This window comes from Lissotriton vulgaris, chromosome 10 (assembly GCF_964263255.1).
Source record: "Lissotriton vulgaris chromosome 10, aLisVul1.2, whole genome shotgun sequence".
Taxonomy (NCBI): Eukaryota; Metazoa; Chordata; class Amphibia; order Caudata; family Salamandridae; genus Lissotriton; species Lissotriton vulgaris.
In genome coordinates this window covers 535,459,957-535,487,102 of record NC_141698.1, presented here as the reverse complement: position 1 = coordinate 535,487,102, position 27,146 = coordinate 535,459,957, and the positions used below count along the sequence as shown (strand labels likewise).

The 27,146-nt window shown below is 47.1% G+C and overlaps 41 non-coding genes across 41 annotated transcripts; all 41 read right to left on the bottom strand.

Moving 5' to 3' along the window:
• Window positions 1-121: 121 nt before the first annotated feature.
• On the bottom strand, window positions 122-233 carry TRNAL-CAA (transfer RNA leucine (anticodon CAA)). The gene is made up of 2 exons: window positions 196-233; window positions 122-167 (listed from the first exon to the last, which is right to left on the bottom strand). It is a non-coding gene; the product is annotated as a tRNA-Leu (tRNA).
• Window positions 234-526: 293 nt separating this feature from the next.
• TRNAV-AAC (transfer RNA valine (anticodon AAC)) lies at window positions 527-599 on the bottom strand. The gene has a single exon. It is a non-coding gene; the product is annotated as a tRNA-Val (tRNA).
• Window positions 600-985: 386 nt separating this feature from the next.
• Window positions 986-1,057, bottom strand: TRNAP-AGG (transfer RNA proline (anticodon AGG)). The gene has a single exon. It is a non-coding gene; the product is annotated as a tRNA-Pro (tRNA).
• Window positions 1,058-1,463: 406 nt separating this feature from the next.
• TRNAV-UAC (transfer RNA valine (anticodon UAC)) lies at window positions 1,464-1,536 on the bottom strand. The gene has a single exon. It is a non-coding gene; the product is annotated as a tRNA-Val (tRNA).
• A 1,387-nt stretch (window positions 1,537-2,923) lies between these two features.
• Window positions 2,924-3,035, bottom strand: TRNAL-CAA (transfer RNA leucine (anticodon CAA)). The gene is made up of 2 exons: window positions 2,998-3,035; window positions 2,924-2,969 (listed from the first exon to the last, which is right to left on the bottom strand). It is a non-coding gene; the product is annotated as a tRNA-Leu (tRNA).
• Window positions 3,036-3,328: 293 nt separating this feature from the next.
• On the bottom strand, window positions 3,329-3,401 carry TRNAV-AAC (transfer RNA valine (anticodon AAC)). The gene has a single exon. It is a non-coding gene; the product is annotated as a tRNA-Val (tRNA).
• A 386-nt stretch (window positions 3,402-3,787) lies between these two features.
• TRNAP-AGG (transfer RNA proline (anticodon AGG)) lies at window positions 3,788-3,859 on the bottom strand. The gene has a single exon. It is a non-coding gene; the product is annotated as a tRNA-Pro (tRNA).
• Window positions 3,860-4,265: 406 nt separating this feature from the next.
• Window positions 4,266-4,338, bottom strand: TRNAV-UAC (transfer RNA valine (anticodon UAC)). Its single transcript has one exon. It is a non-coding gene; the product is annotated as a tRNA-Val (tRNA).
• A 1,387-nt stretch (window positions 4,339-5,725) lies between these two features.
• Window positions 5,726-5,837, bottom strand: TRNAL-CAA (transfer RNA leucine (anticodon CAA)). The gene is made up of 2 exons: window positions 5,800-5,837; window positions 5,726-5,771 (listed from the first exon to the last, which is right to left on the bottom strand). It is a non-coding gene; the product is annotated as a tRNA-Leu (tRNA).
• A 293-nt stretch (window positions 5,838-6,130) lies between these two features.
• Window positions 6,131-6,203, bottom strand: TRNAV-AAC (transfer RNA valine (anticodon AAC)). Its single transcript has one exon. It is a non-coding gene; the product is annotated as a tRNA-Val (tRNA).
• A 386-nt stretch (window positions 6,204-6,589) lies between these two features.
• On the bottom strand, window positions 6,590-6,661 carry TRNAP-AGG (transfer RNA proline (anticodon AGG)). Its single transcript has one exon. It is a non-coding gene; the product is annotated as a tRNA-Pro (tRNA).
• A 406-nt stretch (window positions 6,662-7,067) lies between these two features.
• On the bottom strand, window positions 7,068-7,140 carry TRNAV-UAC (transfer RNA valine (anticodon UAC)). The gene has a single exon. It is a non-coding gene; the product is annotated as a tRNA-Val (tRNA).
• A 1,387-nt stretch (window positions 7,141-8,527) lies between these two features.
• On the bottom strand, window positions 8,528-8,639 carry TRNAL-CAA (transfer RNA leucine (anticodon CAA)). The gene is made up of 2 exons: window positions 8,602-8,639; window positions 8,528-8,573 (listed from the first exon to the last, which is right to left on the bottom strand). It is a non-coding gene; the product is annotated as a tRNA-Leu (tRNA).
• Window positions 8,640-8,932: 293 nt separating this feature from the next.
• Window positions 8,933-9,005, bottom strand: TRNAV-AAC (transfer RNA valine (anticodon AAC)). Its single transcript has one exon. It is a non-coding gene; the product is annotated as a tRNA-Val (tRNA).
• Window positions 9,006-9,391: 386 nt separating this feature from the next.
• TRNAP-AGG (transfer RNA proline (anticodon AGG)) lies at window positions 9,392-9,463 on the bottom strand. Its single transcript has one exon. It is a non-coding gene; the product is annotated as a tRNA-Pro (tRNA).
• A 406-nt stretch (window positions 9,464-9,869) lies between these two features.
• Window positions 9,870-9,942, bottom strand: TRNAV-UAC (transfer RNA valine (anticodon UAC)). Its single transcript has one exon. It is a non-coding gene; the product is annotated as a tRNA-Val (tRNA).
• Window positions 9,943-11,329: 1,387 nt separating this feature from the next.
• TRNAL-CAA (transfer RNA leucine (anticodon CAA)) lies at window positions 11,330-11,441 on the bottom strand. The gene is made up of 2 exons: window positions 11,404-11,441; window positions 11,330-11,375 (listed from the first exon to the last, which is right to left on the bottom strand). It is a non-coding gene; the product is annotated as a tRNA-Leu (tRNA).
• A 293-nt stretch (window positions 11,442-11,734) lies between these two features.
• Window positions 11,735-11,807, bottom strand: TRNAV-AAC (transfer RNA valine (anticodon AAC)). Its single transcript has one exon. It is a non-coding gene; the product is annotated as a tRNA-Val (tRNA).
• Window positions 11,808-12,193: 386 nt separating this feature from the next.
• On the bottom strand, window positions 12,194-12,265 carry TRNAP-AGG (transfer RNA proline (anticodon AGG)). The gene has a single exon. It is a non-coding gene; the product is annotated as a tRNA-Pro (tRNA).
• A 406-nt stretch (window positions 12,266-12,671) lies between these two features.
• Window positions 12,672-12,744, bottom strand: TRNAV-UAC (transfer RNA valine (anticodon UAC)). Its single transcript has one exon. It is a non-coding gene; the product is annotated as a tRNA-Val (tRNA).
• Window positions 12,745-14,131: 1,387 nt separating this feature from the next.
• Window positions 14,132-14,243, bottom strand: TRNAL-CAA (transfer RNA leucine (anticodon CAA)). The gene is made up of 2 exons: window positions 14,206-14,243; window positions 14,132-14,177 (listed from the first exon to the last, which is right to left on the bottom strand). It is a non-coding gene; the product is annotated as a tRNA-Leu (tRNA).
• Window positions 14,244-14,536: 293 nt separating this feature from the next.
• Window positions 14,537-14,609, bottom strand: TRNAV-AAC (transfer RNA valine (anticodon AAC)). The gene has a single exon. It is a non-coding gene; the product is annotated as a tRNA-Val (tRNA).
• A 386-nt stretch (window positions 14,610-14,995) lies between these two features.
• On the bottom strand, window positions 14,996-15,067 carry TRNAP-AGG (transfer RNA proline (anticodon AGG)). The gene has a single exon. It is a non-coding gene; the product is annotated as a tRNA-Pro (tRNA).
• Window positions 15,068-15,473: 406 nt separating this feature from the next.
• Window positions 15,474-15,546, bottom strand: TRNAV-UAC (transfer RNA valine (anticodon UAC)). Its single transcript has one exon. It is a non-coding gene; the product is annotated as a tRNA-Val (tRNA).
• A 1,387-nt stretch (window positions 15,547-16,933) lies between these two features.
• TRNAL-CAA (transfer RNA leucine (anticodon CAA)) lies at window positions 16,934-17,045 on the bottom strand. Its single transcript has 2 exons — window positions 17,008-17,045; window positions 16,934-16,979 (listed from the first exon to the last, which is right to left on the bottom strand). It is a non-coding gene; the product is annotated as a tRNA-Leu (tRNA).
• A 293-nt stretch (window positions 17,046-17,338) lies between these two features.
• TRNAV-AAC (transfer RNA valine (anticodon AAC)) lies at window positions 17,339-17,411 on the bottom strand. Its single transcript has one exon. It is a non-coding gene; the product is annotated as a tRNA-Val (tRNA).
• A 386-nt stretch (window positions 17,412-17,797) lies between these two features.
• Window positions 17,798-17,869, bottom strand: TRNAP-AGG (transfer RNA proline (anticodon AGG)). Its single transcript has one exon. It is a non-coding gene; the product is annotated as a tRNA-Pro (tRNA).
• A 406-nt stretch (window positions 17,870-18,275) lies between these two features.
• Window positions 18,276-18,348, bottom strand: TRNAV-UAC (transfer RNA valine (anticodon UAC)). The gene has a single exon. It is a non-coding gene; the product is annotated as a tRNA-Val (tRNA).
• Window positions 18,349-19,736: 1,388 nt separating this feature from the next.
• Window positions 19,737-19,848, bottom strand: TRNAL-CAA (transfer RNA leucine (anticodon CAA)). The gene is made up of 2 exons: window positions 19,811-19,848; window positions 19,737-19,782 (listed from the first exon to the last, which is right to left on the bottom strand). It is a non-coding gene; the product is annotated as a tRNA-Leu (tRNA).
• Window positions 19,849-20,142: 294 nt separating this feature from the next.
• On the bottom strand, window positions 20,143-20,215 carry TRNAV-AAC (transfer RNA valine (anticodon AAC)). The gene has a single exon. It is a non-coding gene; the product is annotated as a tRNA-Val (tRNA).
• Window positions 20,216-20,600: 385 nt separating this feature from the next.
• On the bottom strand, window positions 20,601-20,672 carry TRNAP-AGG (transfer RNA proline (anticodon AGG)). The gene has a single exon. It is a non-coding gene; the product is annotated as a tRNA-Pro (tRNA).
• Window positions 20,673-21,078: 406 nt separating this feature from the next.
• TRNAV-UAC (transfer RNA valine (anticodon UAC)) lies at window positions 21,079-21,151 on the bottom strand. Its single transcript has one exon. It is a non-coding gene; the product is annotated as a tRNA-Val (tRNA).
• A 384-nt stretch (window positions 21,152-21,535) lies between these two features.
• TRNAP-CGG (transfer RNA proline (anticodon CGG)) lies at window positions 21,536-21,607 on the bottom strand. The gene has a single exon. It is a non-coding gene; the product is annotated as a tRNA-Pro (tRNA).
• A 926-nt stretch (window positions 21,608-22,533) lies between these two features.
• TRNAL-CAA (transfer RNA leucine (anticodon CAA)) lies at window positions 22,534-22,645 on the bottom strand. The gene is made up of 2 exons: window positions 22,608-22,645; window positions 22,534-22,579 (listed from the first exon to the last, which is right to left on the bottom strand). It is a non-coding gene; the product is annotated as a tRNA-Leu (tRNA).
• A 293-nt stretch (window positions 22,646-22,938) lies between these two features.
• Window positions 22,939-23,011, bottom strand: TRNAV-AAC (transfer RNA valine (anticodon AAC)). Its single transcript has one exon. It is a non-coding gene; the product is annotated as a tRNA-Val (tRNA).
• Window positions 23,012-23,397: 386 nt separating this feature from the next.
• On the bottom strand, window positions 23,398-23,469 carry TRNAP-AGG (transfer RNA proline (anticodon AGG)). The gene has a single exon. It is a non-coding gene; the product is annotated as a tRNA-Pro (tRNA).
• Window positions 23,470-23,875: 406 nt separating this feature from the next.
• Window positions 23,876-23,948, bottom strand: TRNAV-UAC (transfer RNA valine (anticodon UAC)). Its single transcript has one exon. It is a non-coding gene; the product is annotated as a tRNA-Val (tRNA).
• A 1,387-nt stretch (window positions 23,949-25,335) lies between these two features.
• TRNAL-CAA (transfer RNA leucine (anticodon CAA)) lies at window positions 25,336-25,447 on the bottom strand. Its single transcript has 2 exons — window positions 25,410-25,447; window positions 25,336-25,381 (listed from the first exon to the last, which is right to left on the bottom strand). It is a non-coding gene; the product is annotated as a tRNA-Leu (tRNA).
• Window positions 25,448-25,740: 293 nt separating this feature from the next.
• On the bottom strand, window positions 25,741-25,813 carry TRNAV-AAC (transfer RNA valine (anticodon AAC)). The gene has a single exon. It is a non-coding gene; the product is annotated as a tRNA-Val (tRNA).
• Window positions 25,814-26,199: 386 nt separating this feature from the next.
• On the bottom strand, window positions 26,200-26,271 carry TRNAP-AGG (transfer RNA proline (anticodon AGG)). Its single transcript has one exon. It is a non-coding gene; the product is annotated as a tRNA-Pro (tRNA).
• Window positions 26,272-26,677: 406 nt separating this feature from the next.
• TRNAV-UAC (transfer RNA valine (anticodon UAC)) lies at window positions 26,678-26,750 on the bottom strand. The gene has a single exon. It is a non-coding gene; the product is annotated as a tRNA-Val (tRNA).
• Window positions 26,751-27,146: the final 396 nt, after the last annotated feature.

The window sequence follows — 27,146 nt, the reverse complement described above, 5'->3', positions numbered from 1 at the left end:
TGTGATTGAGGGCCCAGCCTGGTGGATTTCTCTTTATTTACTACAGGTTCCTGCAAATATTGTGGTGTGTCTGGGGAATGCACTGCAAAAATTAGGAAGACTTAAGGGTGTAAAAGGGACCTGTCAGAAGTGGGATTTGAACCCACGCCTCCATGAGGAGACCAGAAGGCTCAGCATCACTGAAGATCAAGCTCTCTTGAGTCTGGCGCCTTAGACCACTCGGCCATCCTGACGGCTCAGGGTGTGCTTAGTTCTGACTCTTCTGTCTGCACCTGCCAACGTTTCCACTTACAACGTTCACAGCAATGTCACAGGTGTAAAGGCCCCAACAATACAACATAGCTTAAATAAAATAAAAATAGGCCCAAGAACAACCCCCAGATGATCGATGGAGATAACTTTGTTTCGTCTGCAAAGGTAAAGAAATTTTCTCACGGCTCACTGTGTCCAAAGACCACCTCTTCTTAAACTTGCATTGAGATAATAAGGTTTTAGAGTGTGCACAAAAAAAGCATCCAATGCACAGTGTTTCTGCCCGGTCTCGAACCGGGGACCTTTCGCGTGTTAGGCGAACGTGATGACCACTACACTACAGAAACTACCTTGGTGCTTTCTACTGTTAGAGGAAAGTTTCTCTCAAGTCTTCAACCCTACTTCTATTCTGCTGTATCAGCAGCGGCTCAGAATGTGCAGAACAAGTGTGAAAACCTCAGAGATATCATCCAACATGCTTGCAATTAGACGTATTCAAAACTCACTTGTGCAGGCATCGACAGGCAAATATCTGATGCCTAAATGCCAGCGAGTACAGCTTGGGAAAGCATCACCTGGGACACACTGAGACTAAGCAGGTAGGCAGATAAAGCATGGTGATCCATTTTTCTTCTGAGGTTAGAAATATGTTGTGCAACAATGCACCCAGTATAACGAGAAATAGTCAGGCATAGTGCAATTTTAGTAGGGTTTGTATGTTTACCTCTAAAAAGGGCTCGTCCGGGATTTGAACCCGGGACCTATCGCACCCTAAGCGAGAATCATACCCCTGGACCAACGAGCCACGCAAGAGTCACCTCTGACACAGCTCCAGGGGTTAGTGGCAGCTAGCCAGTACATGCTGCTCTGTTCTGCAATATGATTGCTGTCTTTTTCATGACCGTCATCAAACAAGAAATTAAAAAGCCTCTGTCCTTCAGACAGTTTGTTTGCTTTAAGTGTCTGCTCGTGGTGAGGACAAGAGAAGCATTTCTGCTCTCATGCCTTGCTTTCATGAAGTAGGCCCACCCTACAGAGCAAAGTGCGAGCAAGCGAATGGCGCAAGCTATCGTCACTTCTCTTTTCGAGCTGTCACTGAGATCTCTGGAGCACACTACGTCAGGCTGGTGAGGAATAGACAGCCTCTATTATCTCAGCTTTCCTATAAAGTGAGCCAGTAAATGCAAACACTGTGAAAAACAGCAAGCTGCTGTTTCTGCCCGGTCTCGAACCAGGCACCTTTCGCGTGTAAGGCGAACGTGATAACCACTACACTACAGAAACAGACACTACCTCAGGAATCTTGTTGGCATGTATTGGGTTGGAATGCACAGACTAAAGGCCAACGTCCTTGAAGCTCAAAGTTGGGCTCTCCTTACCCGGTCTCTCTTTCTTTGGAAGACAGGAATGAGGACCACTTTTTTTCCAAGAGGCGATTTGGAAACCATATCCTGAAATGACACTAGAAAAACACTTTGCATGTAATGTTCCTACACTGCTGGTCCAGCCCAGAAAAGCAGTTGCAACGAAGTCCTGCACTCCTTTATCATGTCAAAAGTGGAAAATAGCGTGCAGGGTAAGGAACCTTCTCGACATACACAGCGTCTTATAGCATTGAAAAGAAGAAAGGCTCCTATATGACAAGCAGCCTGAAAACTTCCACAGGATGGGCTCGTCCGGGATTTGAACCCGGGACCTCTCGCACCCAAAACGAGAATCATACCCCTAGACCAACGAGCCTGAGTGGCCAAGATACATTTTGAACAATTACTGAAGCGTCTTTCAGAAAATAGCAGGGCTATTTGGCTCGTCTCCCTATAAGTGAGCCACACAAAGTCATGTTTTCTCTCAAGTTGTTGTTTTTTCACTCCAGCAAGGAAGGGGGCAGCCAATCTCCTATCGGCCAGTGAGCAGTAAAAAGGCACAGATGAGAACAGCAACCACTTTCTGGCACTTGTACTCCTCTGCAAGTCCTGGACCCTTGCTCCATAGACTTCCACACCAGAAGCAATGAAGGGCCCACCATTTCTTGCACCTGAGAAAGTGGTGTTTGATATTTGCATTCAAACGCGCTCGCTCAGCGCTCGATCAGGCTCGATCAGGCGAGATTTATATGAGTGGCTCACAGGCCTGAAACATTCACCTGGGAGACCCAGAGTGGCTGACTTCCCAGTATGGCCATTGTTGGGCGAGTCTCCTCCTTTCCTCCGACTCAATCTAGAATTGGCTGCAAATCACAAGAGGGAGTGCAATGTCCGTGTGTAGTGCCTACTCCCAGCTACCTCTCTGTCTTCCTTATGTAAATTAGAATTTGCAAGGGGGGACCATTGGCAATCTGCTCCTCCCACATAACCAGGAAGCCCTGTTGAACATGTCTGCCTGTGTTGTTCCAGGAACACTGCCTTCTCTGCCCAAAAGGTGGCAGGAGAGCCTCACAACAAATGATGGGATCAAATGCTTATTTCGAAACCCAGCATGGCAGTTACTGTGATGGAGTGCAAATGTAATGGAAGGTGTGCCTGAGGTGTCCCTTTCAGAAATACATGGAATTGTGATTGAGGGCCCAGCCTGGTGGATTTCTCTTTATTTACTACAGGTTCCTGCAAATATTGTGGTGTGTCTGGGGAATGCACTGCAAAAATTAGGAAGACTTAAGGGTGTAAAAGGGACCTGTCAGAAGTGGGATTTGAACCCACGCCTCCATGAGGAGACCAGAAGGCTCAGCATCACTGAAGATCAAGCTCTCTTGAGTCTGGCGCCTTAGACCACTCGGCCATCCTGACGGCTCAGGGTGTGCTTAGTTCTGACTCTTCTGTCTGCACCTGCCAACGTTTCCACTTACAACGTTCACAGCAATGTCACAGGTGTAAAGGCCCCAACAATACAACATAGCTTAAATAAAATAAAAATAGGCCCAAGAACAACCCCCAGATGATCGATGGAGATAACTTTGTTTCGTCTGCAAAGGTAAAGAAATTTTCTCACGGCTCACTGTGTCCAAAGACCACCTCTTCTTAAACTTGCATTGAGATAATAAGGTTTTAGAGTGTGCACAAAAAAAGCATCCAATGCACAGTGTTTCTGCCCGGTCTCGAACCGGGGACCTTTCGCGTGTTAGGCGAACGTGATGACCACTACACTACAGAAACTACCTTGGTGCTTTCTACTGTTAGAGGAAAGTTTCTCTCAAGTCTTCAACCCTACTTCTATTCTGCTGTATCAGCAGCGGCTCAGAATGTGCAGAACAAGTGTGAAAACCTCAGAGATATCATCCAACATGCTTGCAATTAGACGTATTCAAAACTCACTTGTGCAGGCATCGACAGGCAAATATCTGATGCCTAAATGCCAGCGAGTACAGCTTGGGAAAGCATCACCTGGGACACACTGAGACTAAGCAGGTAGGCAGATAAAGCATGGTGATCCATTTTTCTTCTGAGGTTAGAAATATGTTGTGCAACAATGCACCCAGTATAACGAGAAATAGTCAGGCATAGTGCAATTTTAGTAGGGTTTGTATGTTTACCTCTAAAAAGGGCTCGTCCGGGATTTGAACCCGGGACCTCTCGCACCCTAAGCGAGAATCATACCCCTGGACCAACGAGCCACGCAAGAGTCACCTCTGACACAGCTCCAGGGGTTAGTGGCAGCTAGCCAGTACATGCTGCTCTGTTCTGCAATATGATTGCTGTCTTTTTCATGACCGTCATCAAACAAGAAATTAAAAAGCCTCTGTCCTTCAGACAGTTTGTTTGCTTTAAGTGTCTGCTCGTGGTGAGGACAAGAGAAGCATTTCTGCTCTCATGCCTTGCTTTCATGAAGTAGGCCCACCCTACAGAGCAAAGTGCGAGCAAGCGAATGGCGCAAGCTATCGTCACTTCTCTTTTCGAGCTGTCACTGAGATCTCTGGAGCACACTACGTCAGGCTGGTGAGGAATAGACAGCCTCTTTTATCTCAGCTTTCCTATAAAGTGAGCCAGTAAATGCAAACACTGTGAAAAACAGCAAGCTGCTGTTTCTGCCCGGTCTCGAACCAGGGACCTTTCGCGTGTAAGGCGAACGTGATAACCACTACACTACAGAAACAGACACTACCTCAGGAATCTTGTTGGCATGTATTGGGTTGGAATGCACAGACTAAAGGCCAACGTCCTTGAAGCTCAAAGTTGGGCTCTCCTTACCCGGTCTCTCTTTCTTTGGAAGACAGGAATGAGGACCACTTTTTTTCCAAGAGGCGATTTGGAAACCATATCCTGAAATGACACTAGAAAAACACTTTGCATGTAATGTTCCTACACTGCTGGTCCAGCCCAGAAAAGCAGTTGCAACGAAGTCCTGCACTCCTTTATCATGTCAAAAGTGGAAAATAGCGTGCAGGGTAAGGAACCTTCTCGACATACACAGCGTCTTATAGCATTGAAAAGAAGAAAGGCTCCTATATGACAAGCAGCCTGAAAACTTCCACAGGATGGGCTCGTCCGGGATTTGAACCCGGGACCTCTCGCACCCAAAACGAGAATCATACCCCTAGACCAACGAGCCTGAGTGGCCAAGATACATTTTGAACAATTACTGAAGCGTCTTTCAGAAAATAGCAGGGCTATTTGGCTCGTCTCCCTATAAGTGAGCCACACAAAGTCATGTTTTCTCTCAAGTTGTTGTTTTTTCACTCCAGCAAGGAAGGGGGCAGCCAATCTCCTATCGGCCAGTGAGCAGTAAAAAGGCACAGATGAGAACAGCAACCACTTTCTGGCACTTGTACTCCTCTGCAAGTCCTGGACCCTTGCTCCATAGACTTCCACACCAGAAGCAATGAAGGGCCCACCATTTCTTGCACCTGAGAAAGTGGTGTTTGATATTTGCATTCAAACGCGCTCGCTCAGCGCTCGATCAGGCTCGATCAGGCGAGATTTATATGAGTGGCTCACAGGCCTGAAACATTCACCTGGGAGACCCAGAGTGGCTGACTTCCCAGTATGGCCATTGTTGGGCGAGTCTCCTCCTTTCCTCCGACTCAATCTAGAATTGGCTGCAAATCACAAGAGGGAGTGCAATGTCCGTGTGTAGTGCCTACTCCCAGCTACCTCTCTGTCTTCCTTATGTAAATTAGAATTTGCAAGGGGGGACCATTGGCAATCTGCTCCTCCCACATAACCAGGAAGCCCTGTTGAACATGTCTGCCTGTGTTGTTCCAGGAACACTGCCTTCTCTGCCCAAAAGGTGGCAGGAGAGCCTCACAACAAATGATGGGATCAAATGCTTATTTCGAAACCCAGCATGGCAGTTACTGTGATGGAGTGCAAATGTAATGGAAGGTGTGCCTGAGGTGTCCCTTTCAGAAATACATGGAATTGTGATTGAGGGCCCAGCCTGGTGGATTTCTCTTTATTTACTACAGGTTCCTGCAAATATTGTGGTGTGTCTGGGGAATGCACTGCAAAAATTAGGAAGACTTAAGGGTGTAAAAGGGACCTGTCAGAAGTGGGATTTGAACCCACGCCTCCATGAGGAGACCAGAAGGCTCAGCATCACTGAAGATCAAGCTCTCTTGAGTCTGGCGCCTTAGACCACTCGGCCATCCTGACGGCTCAGGGTGTGCTTAGTTCTGACTCTTCTGTCTGCACCTGCCAACGTTTCCACTTACAACGTTCACAGCAATGTCACAGGTGTAAAGGCCCCAACAATACAACATAGCTTAAATAAAATAAAAATAGGCCCAAGAACAACCCCCAGATGATCGATGGAGATAACTTTGTTTCGTCTGCAAAGGTAAAGAAATTTTCTCACGGCTCACTGTGTCCAAAGACCACCTCTTCTTAAACTTGCATTGAGATAATAAGGTTTTAGAGTGTGCACAAAAAAAGCATCCAATGCACAGTGTTTCTGCCCGGTCTCGAACCGGGGACCTTTCGCGTGTTAGGCGAACGTGATGACCACTACACTACAGAAACTACCTTGGTGCTTTCTACTGTTAGAGGAAAGTTTCTCTCAAGTCTTCAACCCTACTTCTATTCTGCTGTATCAGCAGCGGCTCAGAATGTGCAGAACAAGTGTGAAAACCTCAGAGATATCATCCAACATGCTTGCAATTAGACGTATTCAAAACTCACTTGTGCAGGCATCGACAGGCAAATATCTGATGCCTAAATGCCAGCGAGTACAGCTTGGGAAAGCATCACCTGGGACACACTGAGACTAAGCAGGTAGGCAGATAAAGCATGGTGATCCATTTTTCTTCTGAGGTTAGAAATATGTTGTGCAACAATGCACCCAGTATAACGAGAAATAGTCAGGCATAGTGCAATTTTAGTAGGGTTTGTATGTTTACCTCTAAAAAGGGCTCGTCCGGGATTTGAACCCGGGACCTCTCGCACCCTAAGCGAGAATCATACCCCTGGACCAACGAGCCACGCAAGAGTCACCTCTGACACAGCTCCAGGGGTTAGTGGCAGCTAGCCAGTACATGCTGCTCTGTTCTGCAATATGATTGCTGTCTTTTTCATGACCGTCATCAAACAAGAAATTAAAAAGCCTCTGTCCTTCAGACAGTTTGTTTGCTTTAAGTGTCTGCTCGTGGTGAGGACAAGAGAAGCATTTCTGCTCTCATGCCTTGCTTTCATGAAGTAGGCCCACCCTACAGAGCAAAGTGCGAGCAAGCGAATGGCGCAAGCTATCGTCACTTCTCTTTTCGAGCTGTCACTGAGATCTCTGGAGCACACTACGTCAGGCTGGTGAGGAATAGACAGCCTCTTTTATCTCAGCTTTCCTATAAAGTGAGCCAGTAAATGCAAACACTGTGAAAAACAGCAAGCTGCTGTTTCTGCCCGGTCTCGAACCAGGGACCTTTCGCGTGTAAGGCGAACGTGATAACCACTACACTACAGAAACAGACACTACCTCAGGAATCTTGTTGGCATGTATTGGGTTGGAATGCACAGACTAAAGGCCAACGTCCTTGAAGCTCAAAGTTGGGCTCTCCTTACCCGGTCTCTCTTTCTTTGGAAGACAGGAATGAGGACCACTTTTTTTCCAAGAGGCGATTTGGAAACCATATCCTGAAATGACACTAGAAAAACACTTTGCATGTAATGTTCCTACACTGCTGGTCCAGCCCAGAAAAGCAGTTGCAACGAAGTCCTGCACTCCTTTATCATGTCAAAAGTGGAAAATAGCGTGCAGGGTAAGGAACCTTCTCGACATACACAGCGTCTTATAGCATTGAAAAGAAGAAAGGCTCCTATATGACAAGCAGCCTGAAAACTTCCACAGGATGGGCTCGTCCGGGATTTGAACCCGGGACCTCTCGCACCCAAAACGAGAATCATACCCCTAGACCAACGAGCCTGAGTGGCCAAGATACATTTTGAACAATTACTGAAGCGTCTTTCAGAAAATAGCAGGGCTATTTGGCTCGTCTCCCTATAAGTGAGCCACACAAAGTCATGTTTTCTCTCAAGTTGTTGTTTTTTCACTCCAGCAAGGAAGGGGGCAGCCAATCTCCTATCGGCCAGTGAGCAGTAAAAAGGCACAGATGAGAACAGCAACCACTTTCTGGCACTTGTACTCCTCTGCAAGTCCTGGACCCTTGCTCCATAGACTTCCACACCAGAAGCAATGAAGGGCCCACCATTTCTTGCACCTGAGAAAGTGGTGTTTGATATTTGCATTCAAACGCGCTCGCTCAGCGCTCGATCAGGCTCGATCAGGCGAGATTTATATGAGTGGCTCACAGGCCTGAAACATTCACCTGGGAGACCCAGAGTGGCTGACTTCCCAGTATGGCCATTGTTGGGCGAGTCTCCTCCTTTCCTCCGACTCAATCTAGAATTGGCTGCAAATCACAAGAGGGAGTGCAATGTCCGTGTGTAGTGCCTACTCCCAGCTACCTCTCTGTCTTCCTTATGTAAATTAGAATTTGCAAGGGGGGACCATTGGCAATCTGCTCCTCCCACATAACCAGGAAGCCCTGTTGAACATGTCTGCCTGTGTTGTTCCAGGAACACTGCCTTCTCTGCCCAAAAGGTGGCAGGAGAGCCTCACAACAAATGATGGGATCAAATGCTTATTTCGAAACCCAGCATGGCAGTTACTGTGATGGAGTGCAAATGTAATGGAAGGTGTGCCTGAGGTGTCCCTTTCAGAAATACATGGAATTGTGATTGAGGGCCCAGCCTGGTGGATTTCTCTTTATTTACTACAGGTTCCTGCAAATATTGTGGTGTGTCTGGGGAATGCACTGCAAAAATTAGGAAGACTTAAGGGTGTAAAAGGGACCTGTCAGAAGTGGGATTTGAACCCACGCCTCCATGAGGAGACCAGAAGGCTCAGCATCACTGAAGATCAAGCTCTCTTGAGTCTGGCGCCTTAGACCACTCGGCCATCCTGACGGCTCAGGGTGTGCTTAGTTCTGACTCTTCTGTCTGCACCTGCCAACGTTTCCACTTACAACGTTCACAGCAATGTCACAGGTGTAAAGGCCCCAACAATACAACATAGCTTAAATAAAATAAAAATAGGCCCAAGAACAACCCCCAGATGATCGATGGAGATAACTTTGTTTCGTCTGCAAAGGTAAAGAAATTTTCTCACGGCTCACTGTGTCCAAAGACCACCTCTTCTTAAACTTGCATTGAGATAATAAGGTTTTAGAGTGTGCACAAAAAAAGCATCCAATGCACAGTGTTTCTGCCCGGTCTCGAACCGGGGACCTTTCGCGTGTTAGGCGAACGTGATGACCACTACACTACAGAAACTACCTTGGTGCTTTCTACTGTTAGAGGAAAGTTTCTCTCAAGTCTTCAACCCTACTTCTATTCTGCTGTATCAGCAGCGGCTCAGAATGTGCAGAACAAGTGTGAAAACCTCAGAGATATCATCCAACATGCTTGCAATTAGACGTATTCAAAACTCACTTGTGCAGGCATCGACAGGCAAATATCTGATGCCTAAATGCCAGCGAGTACAGCTTGGGAAAGCATCACCTGGGACACACTGAGACTAAGCAGGTAGGCAGATAAAGCATGGTGATCCATTTTTCTTCTGAGGTTAGAAATATGTTGTGCAACAATGCACCCAGTATAACGAGAAATAGTCAGGCATAGTGCAATTTTAGTAGGGTTTGTATGTTTACCTCTAAAAAGGGCTCGTCCGGGATTTGAACCCGGGACCTCTCGCACCCTAAGCGAGAATCATACCCCTGGACCAACGAGCCACGCAAGAGTCACCTCTGACACAGCTCCAGGGGTTAGTGGCAGCTAGCCAGTACATGCTGCTCTGTTCTGCAATATGATTGCTGTCTTTTTCATGACCGTCATCAAACAAGAAATTAAAAAGCCTCTGTCCTTCAGACAGTTTGTTTGCTTTAAGTGTCTGCTCGTGGTGAGGACAAGAGAAGCATTTCTGCTCTCATGCCTTGCTTTCATGAAGTAGGCCCACCCTACAGAGCAAAGTGCGAGCAAGCGAATGGCGCAAGCTATCGTCACTTCTCTTTTCGAGCTGTCACTGAGATCTCTGGAGCACACTACGTCAGGCTGGTGAGGAATAGACAGCCTCTTTTATCTCAGCTTTCCTATAAAGTGAGCCAGTAAATGCAAACACTGTGAAAAACAGCAAGCTGCTGTTTCTGCCCGGTCTCGAACCAGGGACCTTTCGCGTGTAAGGCGAACGTGATAACCACTACACTACAGAAACAGACACTACCTCAGGAATCTTGTTGGCATGTATTGGGTTGGAATGCACAGACTAAAGGCCAACGTCCTTGAAGCTCAAAGTTGGGCTCTCCTTACCCGGTCTCTCTTTCTTTGGAAGACAGGAATGAGGACCACTTTTTTTCCAAGAGGCGATTTGGAAACCATATCCTGAAATGACACTAGAAAAACACTTTGCATGTAATGTTCCTACACTGCTGGTCCAGCCCAGAAAAGCAGTTGCAACGAAGTCCTGCACTCCTTTATCATGTCAAAAGTGGAAAATAGCGTGCAGGGTAAGGAACCTTCTCGACATACACAGCGTCTTATAGCATTGAAAAGAAGAAAGGCTCCTATATGACAAGCAGCCTGAAAACTTCCACAGGATGGGCTCGTCCGGGATTTGAACCCGGGACCTCTCGCACCCAAAACGAGAATCATACCCCTAGACCAACGAGCCTGAGTGGCCAAGATACATTTTGAACAATTACTGAAGCGTCTTTCAGAAAATAGCAGGGCTATTTGGCTCGTCTCCCTATAAGTGAGCCACACAAAGTCATGTTTTCTCTCAAGTTGTTGTTTTTTCACTCCAGCAAGGAAGGGGGCAGCCAATCTCCTATCGGCCAGTGAGCAGTAAAAAGGCACAGATGAGAACAGCAACCACTTTCTGGCACTTGTACTCCTCTGCAAGTCCTGGACCCTTGCTCCATAGACTTCCACACCAGAAGCAATGAAGGGCCCACCATTTCTTGCACCTGAGAAAGTGGTGTTTGATATTTGCATTCAAACGCGCTCGCTCAGCGCTCGATCAGGCTCGATCAGGCGAGATTTATATGAGTGGCTCACAGGCCTGAAACATTCACCTGGGAGACCCAGAGTGGCTGACTTCCCAGTATGGCCATTGTTGGGCGAGTCTCCTCCTTTCCTCCGACTCAATCTAGAATTGGCTGCAAATCACAAGAGGGAGTGCAATGTCCGTGTGTAGTGCCTACTCCCAGCTACCTCTCTGTCTTCCTTATGTAAATTAGAATTTGCAAGGGGGGACCATTGGCAATCTGCTCCTCCCACATAACCAGGAAGCCCTGTTGAACATGTCTGCCTGTGTTGTTCCAGGAACACTGCCTTCTCTGCCCAAAAGGTGGCAGGAGAGCCTCACAACAAATGATGGGATCAAATGCTTATTTCGAAACCCAGCATGGCAGTTACTGTGATGGAGTGCAAATGTAATGGAAGGTGTGCCTGAGGTGTCCCTTTCAGAAATACATGGAATTGTGATTGAGGGCCCAGCCTGGTGGATTTCTCTTTATTTACTACAGGTTCCTGCAAATATTGTGGTGTGTCTGGGGAATGCACTGCAAAAATTAGGAAGACTTAAGGGTGTAAAAGGGACCTGTCAGAAGTGGGATTTGAACCCACGCCTCCATGAGGAGACCAGAAGGCTCAGCATCACTGAAGATCAAGCTCTCTTGAGTCTGGCGCCTTAGACCACTCGGCCATCCTGACGGCTCAGGGTGTGCTTAGTTCTGACTCTTCTGTCTGCACCTGCCAACGTTTCCACTTACAACGTTCACAGCAATGTCACAGGTGTAAAGGCCCCAACAATACAACATAGCTTAAATAAAATAAAAATAGGCCCAAGAACAACCCCCAGATGATCGATGGAGATAACTTTGTTTCGTCTGCAAAGGTAAAGAAATTTTCTCACGGCTCACTGTGTCCAAAGACCACCTCTTCTTAAACTTGCATTGAGATAATAAGGTTTTAGAGTGTGCACAAAAAAAGCATCCAATGCACAGTGTTTCTGCCCGGTCTCGAACCGGGGACCTTTCGCGTGTTAGGCGAACGTGATGACCACTACACTACAGAAACTACCTTGGTGCTTTCTACTGTTAGAGGAAAGTTTCTCTCAAGTCTTCAACCCTACTTCTATTCTGCTGTATCAGCAGCGGCTCAGAATGTGCAGAACAAGTGTGAAAACCTCAGAGATATCATCCAACATGCTTGCAATTAGACGTATTCAAAACTCACTTGTGCAGGCATCGACAGGCAAATATCTGATGCCTAAATGCCAGCGAGTACAGCTTGGGAAAGCATCACCTGGGACACACTGAGACTAAGCAGGTAGGCAGATAAAGCATGGTGATCCATTTTTCTTCTGAGGTTAGAAATATGTTGTGCAACAATGCACCCAGTATAACGAGAAATAGTCAGGCATAGTGCAATTTTAGTAGGGTTTGTATGTTTACCTCTAAAAAGGGCTCGTCCGGGATTTGAACCCGGGACCTCTCGCACCCTAAGCGAGAATCATACCCCTGGACCAACGAGCCACGCAAGAGTCACCTCTGACACAGCTCCAGGGGTTAGTGGCAGCTAGCCAGTACATGCTGCTCTGTTCTGCAATATGATTGCTGTCTTTTTCATGACCGTCATCAAACAAGAAATTAAAAAGCCTCTGTCCTTCAGACAGTTTGTTTGCTTTAAGTGTCTGCTCGTGGTGAGGACAAGAGAAGCATTTCTGCTCTCATGCCTTGCTTTCATGAAGTAGGCCCACCCTACAGAGCAAAGTGCGAGCAAGCGAATGGCGCAAGCTATCGTCACTTCTCTTTTCGAGCTGTCACTGAGATCTCTGGAGCACACTACGTCAGGCTGGTGAGGAATAGACAGCCTCTTTTATCTCAGCTTTCCTATAAAGTGAGCCAGTAAATGCAAACACTGTGAAAAACAGCAAGCTGCTGTTTCTGCCCGGTCTCGAACCAGGGACCTTTCGCGTGTAAGGCGAACGTGATAACCACTACACTACAGAAACAGACACTACCTCAGGAATCTTGTTGGCATGTATTGGGTTGGAATGCACAGACTAAAGGCCAACGTCCTTGAAGCTCAAAGTTGGGCTCTCCTTACCCGGTCTCTCTTTCTTTGGAAGACAGGAATGAGGACCACTTTTTTTCCAAGAGGCGATTTGGAAACCATATCCTGAAATGACACTAGAAAAACACTTTGCATGTAATGTTCCTACACTGCTGGTCCAGCCCAGAAAAGCAGTTGCAACGAAGTCCTGCACTCCTTTATCATGTCAAAAGTGGAAAATAGCGTGCAGGGTAAGGAACCTTCTCGACATACACAGCGTCTTATAGCATTGAAAAGAAGAAAGGCTCCTATATGACAAGCAGCCTGAAAACTTCCACAGGATGGGCTCGTCCGGGATTTGAACCCGGGACCTCTCGCACCCAAAACGAGAATCATACCCCTAGACCAACGAGCCTGAGTGGCCAAGATACATTTTGAACAATTACTGAAGCGTCTTTCAGAAAATAGCAGGGCTATTTGGCTCGTCTCCCTATAAGTGAGCCACACAAAGTCATGTTTTCTCTCAAGTTGTTGTTTTTTCACTCCAGCAAGGAAGGGGGCAGCCAATCTCCTATCGGCCAGTGAGCAGTAAAAAGGCACAGATGAGAACAGCAACCACTTTCTGGCACTTGTACTCCTCTGCAAGTCCTGGACCCTTGCTCCATAGACTTCCACACCAGAAGCAATGAAGGGCCCACCATTTCTTGCACCTGAGAAAGTGGTGTTTGATATTTGCATTCAAACGCGCTCGCTCAGCGCTCGATCAGGCTCGATCAGGCGAGATTTATATGAGTGGCTCACAGGCCTGAAACATTCACCTGGGAGACCCAGAGTGGCTGACTTCCCAGTATGGCCATTGTTGGGCGAGTCTCCTCCTTTCCTCCGACTCAATCTAGAATTGGCTGCAAATCACAAGAGGGAGTGCAATGTCCGTGTGTAGTGCCTACTCCCAGCTACCTCTCTGTCTTCCTTATGTAAATTAGAATTTGCAAGGGGGGACCATTGGCAATCTGCTCCTCCCACATAACCAGGAAGCCCTGTTGAACATGTCTGCCTGTGTTGTTCCAGGAACACTGCCTTCTCTGCCCAAAAGGTGGCAGGAGAGCCTCACAACAAATGATGGGATCAAATGCTTATTTCGAAACCCAGCATGGCAGTTACTGTGATGGAGTGCAAATGTAATGGAAGGTGTGCCTGAGGTGTCCCTTTCAGAAATACATGGAATTGTGATTGAGGGCCCAGCCTGGTGGATTTCTCTTTATTTACTACAGGTTCCTGCAAATATTGTGGTGTGTCTGGGGAATGCACTGCAAAAATTAGGAAGACTTAAGGGTGTAAAAGGGACCTGTCAGAAGTGGGATTTGAACCCACGCCTCCATGAGGAGACCAGAAGGCTCAGCATCACTGAAGATCAAGCTCTCTTGAGTCTGGCGCCTTAGACCACTCGGCCATCCTGACGGCTCAGGGTGTGCTTAGTTCTGACTCTTCTGTCTGCACCTGCCAACGTTTCCACTTACAACGTTCACAGCAATGTCACAGGTGTAAAGGCCCCAACAATACAACATAGCTTAAATAAAATAAAAATAGGCCCAAGAACAACCCCCAGATGATCGATGGAGATAACTTTGTTTCGTCTGCAAAGGTAAAGAAATTTTCTCACGGCTCACTGTGTCCAAAGACCACCTCTTCTTAAACTTGCATTGAGATAATAAGGTTTTAGAGTGTGCACAAAAAAAGCATCCAATGCACAGTGTTTCTGCCCGGTCTCGAACCGGGGACCTTTCGCGTGTTAGGCGAACGTGATGACCACTACACTACAGAAACTACCTTGGTGCTTTCTACTGTTAGAGGAAAGTTTCTCTCAAGTCTTCAACCCTACTTCTATTCTGCTGTATCAGCAGCGGCTCAGAATGTGCAGAACAAGTGTGAAAACCTCAGAGATATCATCCAACATGCTTGCAATTAGACGTATTCAAAACTCACTTGTGCAGGCATCGACAGGCAAATATCTGATGCCTAAATGCCAGCGAGTACAGCTTGGGAAAGCATCACCTGGGACACACTGAGACTAAGCAGGTAGGCAGATAAAGCATGGTGATCCATTTTTCTTCTGAGGTTAGAAATATGTTGTGCAACAATGCACCCAGTATAACGAGAAATAGTCAGGCATAGTGCAATTTTAGTAGGGTTTGTATGTTTACCTCTAAAAAGGGCTCGTCCGGGATTTGAACCCGGGACCTCTCGCACCCTAAGCGAGAATCATACCCCTGGACCAACGAGCCACGCAAGAGTCACCTCTGACACAGCTCCAGGGGTTAGTGGCAGCTAGCCAGTACATGCTGCTCTGTTCTGCAATATGATTGCTGTCTTTTTCATGACCGTCATCAAACAAGAAATTAAAAAGCCTCTGTCCTTCAGACAGTTTGTTTGCTTTAAGTGTCTGCTCGTGGTGAGGACAAGAGAAGCATTTCTGCTCTCATGCCTTGCTTTCATGAAGTAGGCCCACCCTACAGAGCAAAGTGCGAGCAAGCGAATGGCGCAAGCTATCGTCACTTCTCTTTTCGAGCTGTCACTGAGATCTCTGGAGCACACTACGTCAGGCTGGTGAGGAATAGACAGCCTCTTTTATCTCAGCTTTCCTATAAAGTGAGCCAGTAAATGCAAACACTGTGAAAAACAGCAAGCTGCTGTTTCTGCCCGGTCTCGAACCAGGGACCTTTCGCGTGTAAGGCGAACGTGATAACCACTACACTACAGAAACAGACACTACCTCAGGAATCTTGTTGGCATGTATTGGGTTGGAATGCACAGACTAAAGGCCAACGTCCTTGAAGCTCAAAGTTGGGCTCTCCTTACCCGGTCTCTCTTTCTTTGGAAGACAGGAATGAGGACCACTTTTTTTCCAAGAGGCGATTTGGAAACCATATCCTGAAATGACACTAGAAAAACACTTTGCATGTAATGTTCCTACACTGCTGGTCCAGCCCAGAAAAGCAGTTGCAACGAAGTCCTGCACTCCTTTATCATGTCAAAAGTGGAAAATAGCGTGCAGGGTAAGGAACCTTCTCGACATACACAGCGTCTTATAGCATTGAAAAGAAGAAAGGCTCCTATATGACAAGCAGCCTGAAAACTTCCACAGGATGGGCTCGTCCGGGATTTGAACCCGGGACCTCTCGCACCCAAAACGAGAATCATACCCCTAGACCAACGAGCCTGAGTGGCCAAGATACATTTTGAACAATTACTGAAGCGTCTTTCAGAAAATAGCAGGGCTATTTGGCTCGTCTCCCTATAAGTGAGCCACACAAAGTCATGTTTTCTCTCAAGTTGTTGTTTTTTCACTCCAGCAAGGAAGGGGGCAGCCAATCTCCTATCGGCCAGTGAGCAGTAAAAAGGCACAGATGAGAACAGCAACCACTTTCTGGCACTTGTACTCCTCTGCAAGTCCTGGACCCTTGCTCCATAGACTTCCACACCAGAAGCAATGAAGGGCCCACCATTTCTTGCACCTGAGAAAGTGGTGTTTGATATTTGCATTCAAACGCGCTCGCTCAGCGCTCGATCAGGCTCGATCAGGCGAGATTTATATGAGTGGCTCACAGGCCTGAAACATTCACCTGGGAGACCCAGAGTGGCTGACTTCCCAGTATGGCCATTGTTGGGCGAGTCTCCTCCTTTCCTCCGACTCAATCTAGAATTGGCTGCAAATCACAAGAGGGAGTGCAATGTCCGTGTGTAGTGCCTACTCCCAGCTACCTCTCTGTCTTCCTTATGTAAATTAGAATTTGCAAGGGGGGACCATTGGCAATCTGCTCCTCCCACATAACCAGGAAGCCCTGTTGAACATGTCTGCCTGTGTTGTTCCAGGAACACTGCCTTCTCTGCCCAAAAGGTGGCAGGAGAGCCTCACAACAAATGATGGGATCAAATGCTTATTTCGAAACCCAGCATGGCAGTTACTGTGATGGAGTGCAAATGTAATGGAAGGTGTGCCTGAGGTGTCCCTTTCAGAAATACATGGAATTGTGATTGAGGGCCCAGCCTGGTGGATTTCTCTTTATTTACTACAGGTTCCTGCAAATATTGTGGTGTGTCTGGGGAATGCACTGCAAAAATTAGGAAGACTTAAGGGTGTAAAAGGGACCTGTCAGAAGTGGGATTTGAACCCACGCCTCCATGAGGAGACCAGAAGGCTCAGCATCACTGAAGATCAAGCTCTCTTGAGTCTGGCGCCTTAGACCACTCGGCCATCCTGACGGCTCAGGGTGTGCTTAGTTCTGACTCTTCTGTCTGCACCTGCCAACGTTTCCACTTACAACGTTCACAGCAATGTCACAGGTGTAAAGGCCCCAACAATACAACATAGCTTAAATAAAATAAAAATAGGCCCAAGAACAACCCCCAGATGATCGATGGAGATAACTTTGTTTCGTCTGCAAAGGTAAAGAAATTTTCTCACGGCTCACTGTGTCCAAAGACCACCTCTTCTTAAACTTGCATTGAGATAATAAGGTTTTAGAGTGTGCACAAAAAAAGCATCCAATGCACAGTGTTTCTGCCCGGTCTCGAACCGGGGACCTTTCGCGTGTTAGGCGAACGTGATGACCACTACACTACAGAAACTACCTTGGTGCTTTCTACTGTTAGAGGAAAGTTTCTCTCAAGTCTTCAACCCTACTTCTATTCTGCTGTATCAGCAGCGGCTCAGAATGTGCAGAACAAGTGTGAAAACCTCAGAGATATCATCCAACATGCTTGCAATTAGACGTATTCAAAACTCACTTGTGCAGGCATCGACAGGCAAATATCTGATGCCTAAATGCCAGCGAGTACAGCTTGGGAAAGCATCACCTGGGACACACTGAGACTAAGCAGGTAGGCAGATAAAGCATGGTGATCCATTTTTCTTCTGAGGTTAGAAATATGTTGTGCAACAATGCACCCAGTATAACGAGAAATAGTCAGGCATAGTGCAATTTTAGTAGGGTTTGTATGTTTACCTCTAAAAAGGGCTCGTCCGGGATTTGAACCCGGGACCTATCGCACCCTAAGCGAGAATCATACCCCTGGACCAACGAGCCACGCAAGAGTCACCTCTGACACAGCTCCAGGGGTTAGTGGCAGCTAGCCAGTACATGCTGCTCTGTTCTGCAATATGATTGCTGTCTTTTTCATGACCGTCATCAAACAAGAAATTAAAAAGCCTCTGTCCTTCAGACAGTTTGTTTGCTTTAAGTGTCTGCTCGTGGTGAGGACAAGAGAAGCATTTCTGCTCTCATGCCTTGCTTTCATGAAGTAGGCCCACCCTACAGAGCAAAGTGCGAGCAAGCGAATGGCGCAAGCTATCGTCACTTCTCTTTTCGAGCTGTCACTGAGATCTCTGGAGCACACTACGTCAGGCTGGTGAGGAATAGACAGCCTCTATTATCTCAGCTTTCCTATAAAGTGAGCCAGTAAATGCAAACACTGTGAAAAACAGCAAGCTGCTGTTTCTGCCCGGTCTCGAACCAGGCACCTTTCGCGTGTAAGGCGAACGTGATAACCACTACACTACAGAAACAGACACTACCTCAGGAATCTTGTTGGCATGTATTGGGTTGGAATGCACAGACTAAAGGCCAACGTCCTTGAAGCTCAAAGTTGGGCTCTCCTTACCCGGTCTCTCTTTCTTTGGAAGACAGGAATGAGGACCACTTTTTTTCCAAGAGGCGATTTGGAAACCATATCCTGAAATGACACTAGAAAAACACTTTGCATGTAATGTTCCTACACTGCTGGTCCAGCCCAGAAAAGCAGTTGCAACGAAGTCCTGCACTCCTTTATCATGTCAAAAGTGGAAAATAGCGTGCAGGGTAAGGAACCTTCTCGACATACACAGCGTCTTATAGCATTGAAAAGAAGAAAGGCTCCTATATGACAAGCAGCCTGAAAACTTCCACAGGATGGGCTCGTCCGGGATTTGAACCCGGGACCTCTCGCACCCAAAACGAGAATCATACCCCTAGACCAACGAGCCTGAGTGGCCAAGATACATTTTGAACAATTACTGAAGCGTCTTTCAGAAAATAGCAGGGCTATTTGGCTCGTCTCCCTATAAGTGAGCCACACAAAGTCATGTTTTCTCTCAAGTTGTTGTTTTTTCACTCCAGCAAGGAAGGGGGCAGCCAATCTCCTATCGGCCAGTGAGCAGTAAAAAGGCACAGATGAGAACAGCAACCACTTTCTGGCACTTGTACTCCTCTGCAAGTCCTGGACCCTTGCTCCATAGACTTCCACACCAGAAGCAATGAAGGGCCCACCATTTCTTGCACCTGAGAAAGTGGTGTTTGATATTTGCATTCAAACGCGCTCGCTCAGCGCTCGATCAGGCTCGATCAGGCGAGATTTATATGAGTGGCTCACAGGCCTGAAACATTCACCTGGTAGACCCAGAGTGGCTGACTTCCCAGTATGGCCATTGCTGGGCGAGTCTCCTCCTTTCCTCCTGCCTCAATCTAGAATTGGCTGCAAATCACAAGAGGGAGTGCAATGTCCGTGTGTAGTGCCTACTCCCAGCTACCTCTCTGTCTTCCTTATGTAAATTAGAATTTGCAAGGGGGGACCATTGGCAATCTGCTCCTCCCACATAACCAGGAAGCCCTGTTGAACATGTCTGCCTGTGTTGTTGCAGGGACAGTGCCTTCTCTGCCCAAAAGGTGGCAGGAGAGCCTCACAACAAATGATGGGATCAACTGCTTATTTCGAAACCCAGCATGGCAGTTACTGTGATGGAGTGCAAATGTAATGGAAGGTGTGCCTGAGGTGTCCCTTTCAGAAATACATGGAATTGTGATTGAGGGCCCAGCCTGGTGGATTTCTCTTTATTTACTACAGGTTCCTGCAAATATTGTGGTGTGTGTGGGGAATGCACTGCAAAAATTTGGAAGACTTAAGGGTGTAAAAGGGACCTGTCAGAAGTGGGATTTGAACCCACGCCTCCATGAGGAGACCAGAAGGCTCAGCATCACTGAAGATCAAGCTCTCTTGAGTCTGGCGCCTTAGACCACTCGGCCATCCTGACGGCTCAGGGTGTGCTTAGTTCTGACTTTTCTGTCTGCACCTGCCAACGTTTCCACTCACAACGTTCACAGCAATGTCACAGGTGTAAAGGCCCCAACAATACAACATAGCTTATACAAAATAAAAATAGGCCCAAGAACAACCCCCAGATGATGGATGGAGATGACTTTGTTTCGTCTGCAAAGGTAAAGAATGTTTTTCACGGCTCACTGTGTTCAAAGACCACCTCTTCTTAAACTTGCATTGAGATAATAAGGTTTTAGAGTGTGCACTAAAAAAAGCACCCAATGCACAGTGTTTCTGCCCGGTCTCGAACCGGGGACCTTTCGCGTGTTAGGCGAACGTGATGACCACTACACTACAGAAACTACCTTGATGCTGTCTACTGTTAGAGGAAAGTTTCTCTCAAGTCTTCACCCTACTTCTATTCTGCTCTATCAGCAGCGGCTCAGAATGTGCGGAACAAGTGTGAAAACCTCAGAGATATCATCCAACATGCTTGCAATTACACGTATTCAAAACTCACTTGTGCAGGCATCGACAGGCAAATATCTGATGCCTAAATGCCAGCGAGTACAGCTTGGGAAAGCATCACCTGGGACACACTGAGACTAAGCAGGTAGGCAGATAAAGCATGGTGATCCATTTTTCTTCTGAGGTTAGAAATATGTTGTGCAACAATGCACCCAGTATAATGAGAAATAGTCAGGCATAGTCCATTTTTAGTAGGATTTGTATGTTAACCTCTAAAAAGGGCTCGTCCGGGATTTGAACCCGGGACCTCTCGCACCCTAAGCGAGAATCATACCCCTAGACCAACGAGCCACGCAAGAGTCACCTCTGACACGGCTCCAGGGGTTAGTGGCAGCTAGCCAGTACATGCTGCTCTGTTCTGCAATATGATTGCTGTCTTTTCCATGACCGTCATCAAACAAGAAATTAAAAAGCCTCTGTCCTTCAGACAGTTTGTTTGCTTTAAGTGTCTGCTCGTGGTGAGGACAAGAGAAGCATTTCTTCTCTCATGCCTTGCTTTCATGAAGTAGGCCCACCCTACAGAGCAAAGTGCGAGCAAGCGAATGGCGCAAGCTATCGTCACTTCTCTTTTCGAGCTGTCACTGAGATCTCTGGAGCACACTACGTCAGGCTGGTGAGGAATAGACAGCCTCTATTATCTCAGCTTTCCTATAAAGTGAGCCAGTAAATGCAAACACTGTGAAAAACAGCAAGCTGCTGTTTCTGCCCGGTCTCGAACCAGGGACCTTTCGCGTGTAAGGCGAACGTGATAACCACTACACTACAGAAACAGACACTACCTCAGGAATCTTGTTGGCATGTATTGGGTTGGAATGCACCGACTAAGGGCCAACGTCCTTGAAGCTCAAAGTTGGGCTCTCCTTACCCGGTCTCTCTTTCTTTGGAAGACAGGAATGAGGACCGCTTTTTTTCCAATAGGCGATTTTGAAACCATATCCTGAAATTACACTAGAAAAACACTTTGCATGTAATGTTCCTACACTGCTGGTCCTGCCCAGAAAAGCAGTTGCAACGAAGTCCTGCACTCCTTTATCAGGTCAAAAGTGGAAAATAGCGTGCAGGGTAAGGAACCTTCTCGACATACACAGCGTCTTATAGCATTGAAAAGAAGAAAGGCTCCTATATGACAAGCAGCCTGAAAACTTCCACAGGATGGGCTCGTCCGGGATTTGAACCCGGGACCTCTCGCACCCGAAGCGAGAATCATACCCCTAGACCAACGAGCCTGAGTGGCCAGGAGACATTTTGAACAATTACTGAGGCGTCTTTCAGAAAACAGCAGGGCTATTTGGCTCGTCTCCCTATAAGTGAGCCACACAAAGTCATGTTTTCTCTCAAGTGGTTGTTTTTTCACTCCAGCAAGGAAGGGGGAAGCCAATCTCCTATCGGCCAGTGAGCAGTAAAAAGATGAGAACAGCAAGCACTTTCTGGCACTTGCACTCCTCTGCAAGTCCTGAACCCTTGCTCCATAGACTTCCACACCAGAAGCAACGAAGGGCCCACCATTTCTTGCGCCTGAGAAAGAGGTGTTTGATATTTGGATTCAAACGCGCTCGCTCAGCGCTCGATCAGGCTCGATCAGGCGAGATTTAAATGAGTGGCTCACAGGCCTGAAACATTCACCTGGTAGACCCAGAGTGGCTGACTTCCCAGTATGGCCATTGCTGGGCGAGTCTCCTCCTTTCCTCCTGCCTCAATCTAGAATTGGCTGCAAATCACAAGAGGGAGTGCAATGTCCGTGTGTAGTGCCTACTCCCAGCTACCTCTCTGTCTTCCTTATGTAAATTAGAATTTGCAAGGGGGGACCATTGGCAATCTGCTCCTCCCACATAACCAGGAAGCCCTGTTGAACATGTCTGCCTGTGTTGTTCCAGGAACACTGCCTTCTCTGCCCAAAAGGTGGCAGGAGAGCCTCACAACAAATGATGGGATCAAATGCTTATTTCGAAACCCAGCATGGCAGTTACTGTGATGGAGTGCAAATGTAATGGAAGGTGTGCCTGAGGTGTCCCTTTCAGAAATACATGGAATTGTGATTGAGGGCCCAGCCTGGTGGATTTCTCTTTATTTACTACAGGTTCCTGCAAATATTGTGGTGTGTCTGGGGAATGCACTGCAAAAATTAGGAAGACTTAAGGGTGTAAAAGGGACCTGTCAGAAGTGGGATTTGAACCCACGCCTCCATGAGGAGACCAGAAGGCTCAGCATCACTGAAGATCAAGCTCTCTTGAGTCTGGCGCCTTAGACCACTCGGCCATCCTGACGGCTCAGGGTGTGCTTAGTTCTGACTCTTCTGTCTGCACCTGCCAACGTTTCCACTTACAACGTTCACAGCAATGTCACAGGTGTAAAGGCCCCAACAATACAACATAGCTTAAATAAAATAAAAATAGGCCCAAGAACAACCCCCAGATGATCGATGGAGATAACTTTGTTTCGTCTGCAAAGGTAAAGAAATTTTCTCACGGCTCACTGTGTCCAAAGACCACCTCTTCTTAAACTTGCATTGAGATAATAAGGTTTTAGAGTGTGCACAAAAAAAGCATCCAATGCACAGTGTTTCTGCCCGGTCTCGAACCGGGGACCTTTCGCGTGTTAGGCGAACGTGATGACCACTACACTACAGAAACTACCTTGGTGCTTTCTACTGTTAGAGGAAAGTTTCTCTCAAGTCTTCAACCCTACTTCTATTCTGCTGTATCAGCAGCGGCTCAGAATGTGCAGAACAAGTGTGAAAACCTCAGAGATATCATCCAACATGCTTGCAATTAGACGTATTCAAAACTCACTTGTGCAGGCATCGACAGGCAAATATCTGATGCCTAAATGCCAGCGAGTACAGCTTGGGAAAGCATCACCTGGGACACACTGAGACTAAGCAGGTAGGCAGATAAAGCATGGTGATCCATTTTTCTTCTGAGGTTAGAAATATGTTGTGCAACAATGCACCCAGTATAACGAGAAATAGTCAGGCATAGTGCAATTTTAGTAGGGTTTGTATGTTTACCTCTAAAAAGGGCTCGTCCGGGATTTGAACCCGGGACCTCTCGCACCCTAAGCGAGAATCATACCCCTGGACCAACGAGCCACGCAAGAGTCACCTCTGACACAGCTCCAGGGGTTAGTGGCAGCTAGCCAGTACATGCTGCTCTGTTCTGCAATATGATTGCTGTCTTTTTCATGACCGTCATCAAACAAGAAATTAAAAAGCCTCTGTCCTTCAGACAGTTTGTTTGCTTTAAGTGTCTGCTCGTGGTGAGGACAAGAGAAGCATTTCTGCTCTCATGCCTTGCTTTCATGAAGTAGGCCCACCCTACAGAGCAAAGTGCGAGCAAGCGAATGGCGCAAGCTATCGTCACTTCTCTTTTCGAGCTGTCACTGAGATCTCTGGAGCACACTACGTCAGGCTGGTGAGGAATAGACAGCCTCTTTTATCTCAGCTTTCCTATAAAGTGAGCCAGTAAATGCAAACACTGTGAAAAACAGCAAGCTGCTGTTTCTGCCCGGTCTCGAACCAGGGACCTTTCGCGTGTAAGGCGAACGTGATAACCACTACACTACAGAAACAGACACTACCTCAGGAATCTTGTTGGCATGTATTGGGTTGGAATGCACAGACTAAAGGCCAACGTCCTTGAAGCTCAAAGTTGGGCTCTCCTTACCCGGTCTCTCTTTCTTTGGAAGACAGGAATGAGGACCACTTTTTTTCCAAGAGGCGATTTGGAAACCATATCCTGAAATGACACTAGAAAAACACTTTGCATGTAATGTTCCTACACTGCTGGTCCAGCCCAGAAAAGCAGTTGCAACGAAGTCCTGCACTCCTTTATCATGTCAAAAGTGGAAAATAGCGTGCAGGGTAAGGAACCTTCTCGACATACACAGCGTCTTATAGCATTGAAAAGAAGAAAGGCTCCTATATGACAAGCAGCCTGAAAACTTCCACAGGATGGGCTCGTCCGGGATTTGAACCCGGGACCTCTCGCACCCAAAACGAGAATCATACCCCTAGACCAACGAGCCTGAGTGGCCAAGATACATTTTGAACAATTACTGAAGCGTCTTTCAGAAAATAGCAGGGCTATTTGGCTCGTCTCCCTATAAGTGAGCCACACAAAGTCATGTTTTCTCTCAAGTTGTTGTTTTTTCACTCCAGCAAGGAAGGGGGCAGCCAATCTCCTATCGGCCAGTGAGCAGTAAAAAGGCACAGATGAGAACAGCAACCACTTTCTGGCACTTGTACTCCTCTGCAAGTCCTGGACCCTTGCTCCATAGACTTCCACACCAGAAGCAATGAAGGGCCCACCATTTCTTGCACCTGAGAAAGTGGTGTTTGATATTTGCATTCAAACGCGCTCGCTCAGCGCTCGATCAGGCTCGATCAGGCGAGATTTATATGAGTGGCTCACAGGCCTGAAACATTCACCTGGGAGACCCAGAGTGGCTGACTTCCCAGTATGGCCATTGTTGGGCGAGTCTCCTCCTTTCCTCCGACTCAATCTAGAATTGGCTGCAAATCACAAGAGGGAGTGCAATGTCCGTGTGTAGTGCCTACTCCCAGCTACCTCTCTGTCTTCCTTATGTAAATTAGAATTTGCAAGGGGGGACCATTGGCAATCTGCTCCTCCCACATAACCAGGAAGCCCTGTTGAACATGTCTGCCTGTGTTGTTCCAGGAACACTGCCTTCTCTGCCCAAAAGGTGGCAGGAGAGCCTCACAACAAATGATGGGATCAAATGCTTATTTCGAAACCCAGCATGGCAGTTACTGTGATGGAGTGCAAATGTAATGGAAGGTGTGCCTGAGGTGTCCCTTTCAGAAATACATGGAATTGTGATTGAGGGCCCAGCCTGGTGGATTTCTCTTTATTTACTACAGGTTCCTGCAAATATTGTGGTGTGTCTGGGGAATGCACTGCAAAAATTAGGAAGACTTAAGGGTGTAAAAGGGACCTGTCAGAAGTGGGATTTGAACCCACGCCTCCATGAGGAGACCAGAAGGCTCAGCATCACTGAAGATCAAGCTCTCTTGAGTCTGGCGCCTTAGACCACTCGGCCATCCTGACGGCTCAGGGTGTGCTTAGTTCTGACTCTTCTGTCTGCACCTGCCAACGTTTCCACTTACAACGTTCACAGCAATGTCACAGGTGTAAAGGCCCCAACAATACAACATAGCTTAAATAAAATAAAAATAGGCCCAAGAACAACCCCCAGATGATCGATGGAGATAACTTTGTTTCGTCTGCAAAGGTAAAGAAATTTTCTCACGGCTCACTGTGTCCAAAGACCACCTCTTCTTAAACTTGCATTGAGATAATAAGGTTTTAGAGTGTGCACAAAAAAAGCATCCAATGCACAGTGTTTCTGCCCGGTCTCGAACCGGGGACCTTTCGCGTGTTAGGCGAACGTGATGACCACTACACTACAGAAACTACCTTGGTGCTTTCTACTGTTAGAGGAAAGTTTCTCTCAAGTCTTCAACCCTACTTCTATTCTGCTGTATCAGCAGCGGCTCAGAATGTGCAGAACAAGTGTGAAAACCTCAGAGATATCATCCAACATGCTTGCAATTAGACGTATTCAAAACTCACTTGTGCAGGCATCGACAGGCAAATATCTGATGCCTAAATGCCAGCGAGTACAGCTTGGGAAAGCATCACCTGGGACACACTGAGACTAAGCAGGTAGGCAGATAAAGCATGGTGATCCATTTTTCTTCTGAGGTTAGAAATATGTTGTGCAACAATGCACCCAGTATAACGAGAAATAGTCAGGCATAGTGCAATTTTAGTAGGGTTTGTATGTTTACCTCTAAAAAGGGCTCGTCCGGGATTTGAACCCGGGACCTCTCGCACCCTAAGCGAGAATCATACCCCTGGACCAACGAGCCACGCAAGAGTCACCTCTGACACAGCTCCAGGGGTTAGTGGCAGCTAGCCAGTACATGCTGCTCTGTTCTGCAATATGATTGCTGTCTTTTTCATGACCGTCATCAAACAAGAAATTAAAAAGCCTCTGTCCTTCAGACAGTTTGTTTGCTTTAAGTGTCTGCTCGTGGTGAGGACAAGAGAAGCATTTCTGCTCTCATGCCTTGCTTTCATGAAGTAGGCCCACCCTACAGAGCAAAGTGCGAGCAAGCGAATGGCGCAAGCTATCGTCACTTCTCTTTTCGAGCTGTCACTGAGATCTCTGGAGCACACTACGTCAGGCTGGTGAGGAATAGACAGCCTCTTTTATCTCAGCTTTCCTATAAAGTGAGCCAGTAAATGCAAACACTGTGAAAAACAGCAAGCTGCTGTTTCTGCCCGGTCTCGAACCAGGGACCTTTCGCGTGTAAGGCGAACGTGATAACCACTACACTACAGAAACAGACACTACCTCAGGAATCTTGTTGGCATGTATTGGGTTGGAATGCACAGACTAAAGGCCAACGTCCTTGAAGCTCAAAGTTGGGCTCTCCTTACCCGGTCTCTCTTTCTTTGGAAGACAGGAATGAGGACCACTTTTTTTCCAAGAGGCGATTTGGAAACCATATCCTGAAATGACACTAGAAAAACACTTTGCATGTAATGTTCCTACACTGCTGGTCCAGCCCAGAAAAGCAGTTGCAACGAAGTCCTGCACTCCTTTATCATGTCAAAAGTGGAAAATAGCGTGCAGGGTAAGGAACCTTCTCGACATACACAGCGTCTTATAGCATTGAAAAGAAGAAAGGCTCCTATATGACAAGCAGCCTGAAAACTTCCACAGGATGGGCTCGTCCGG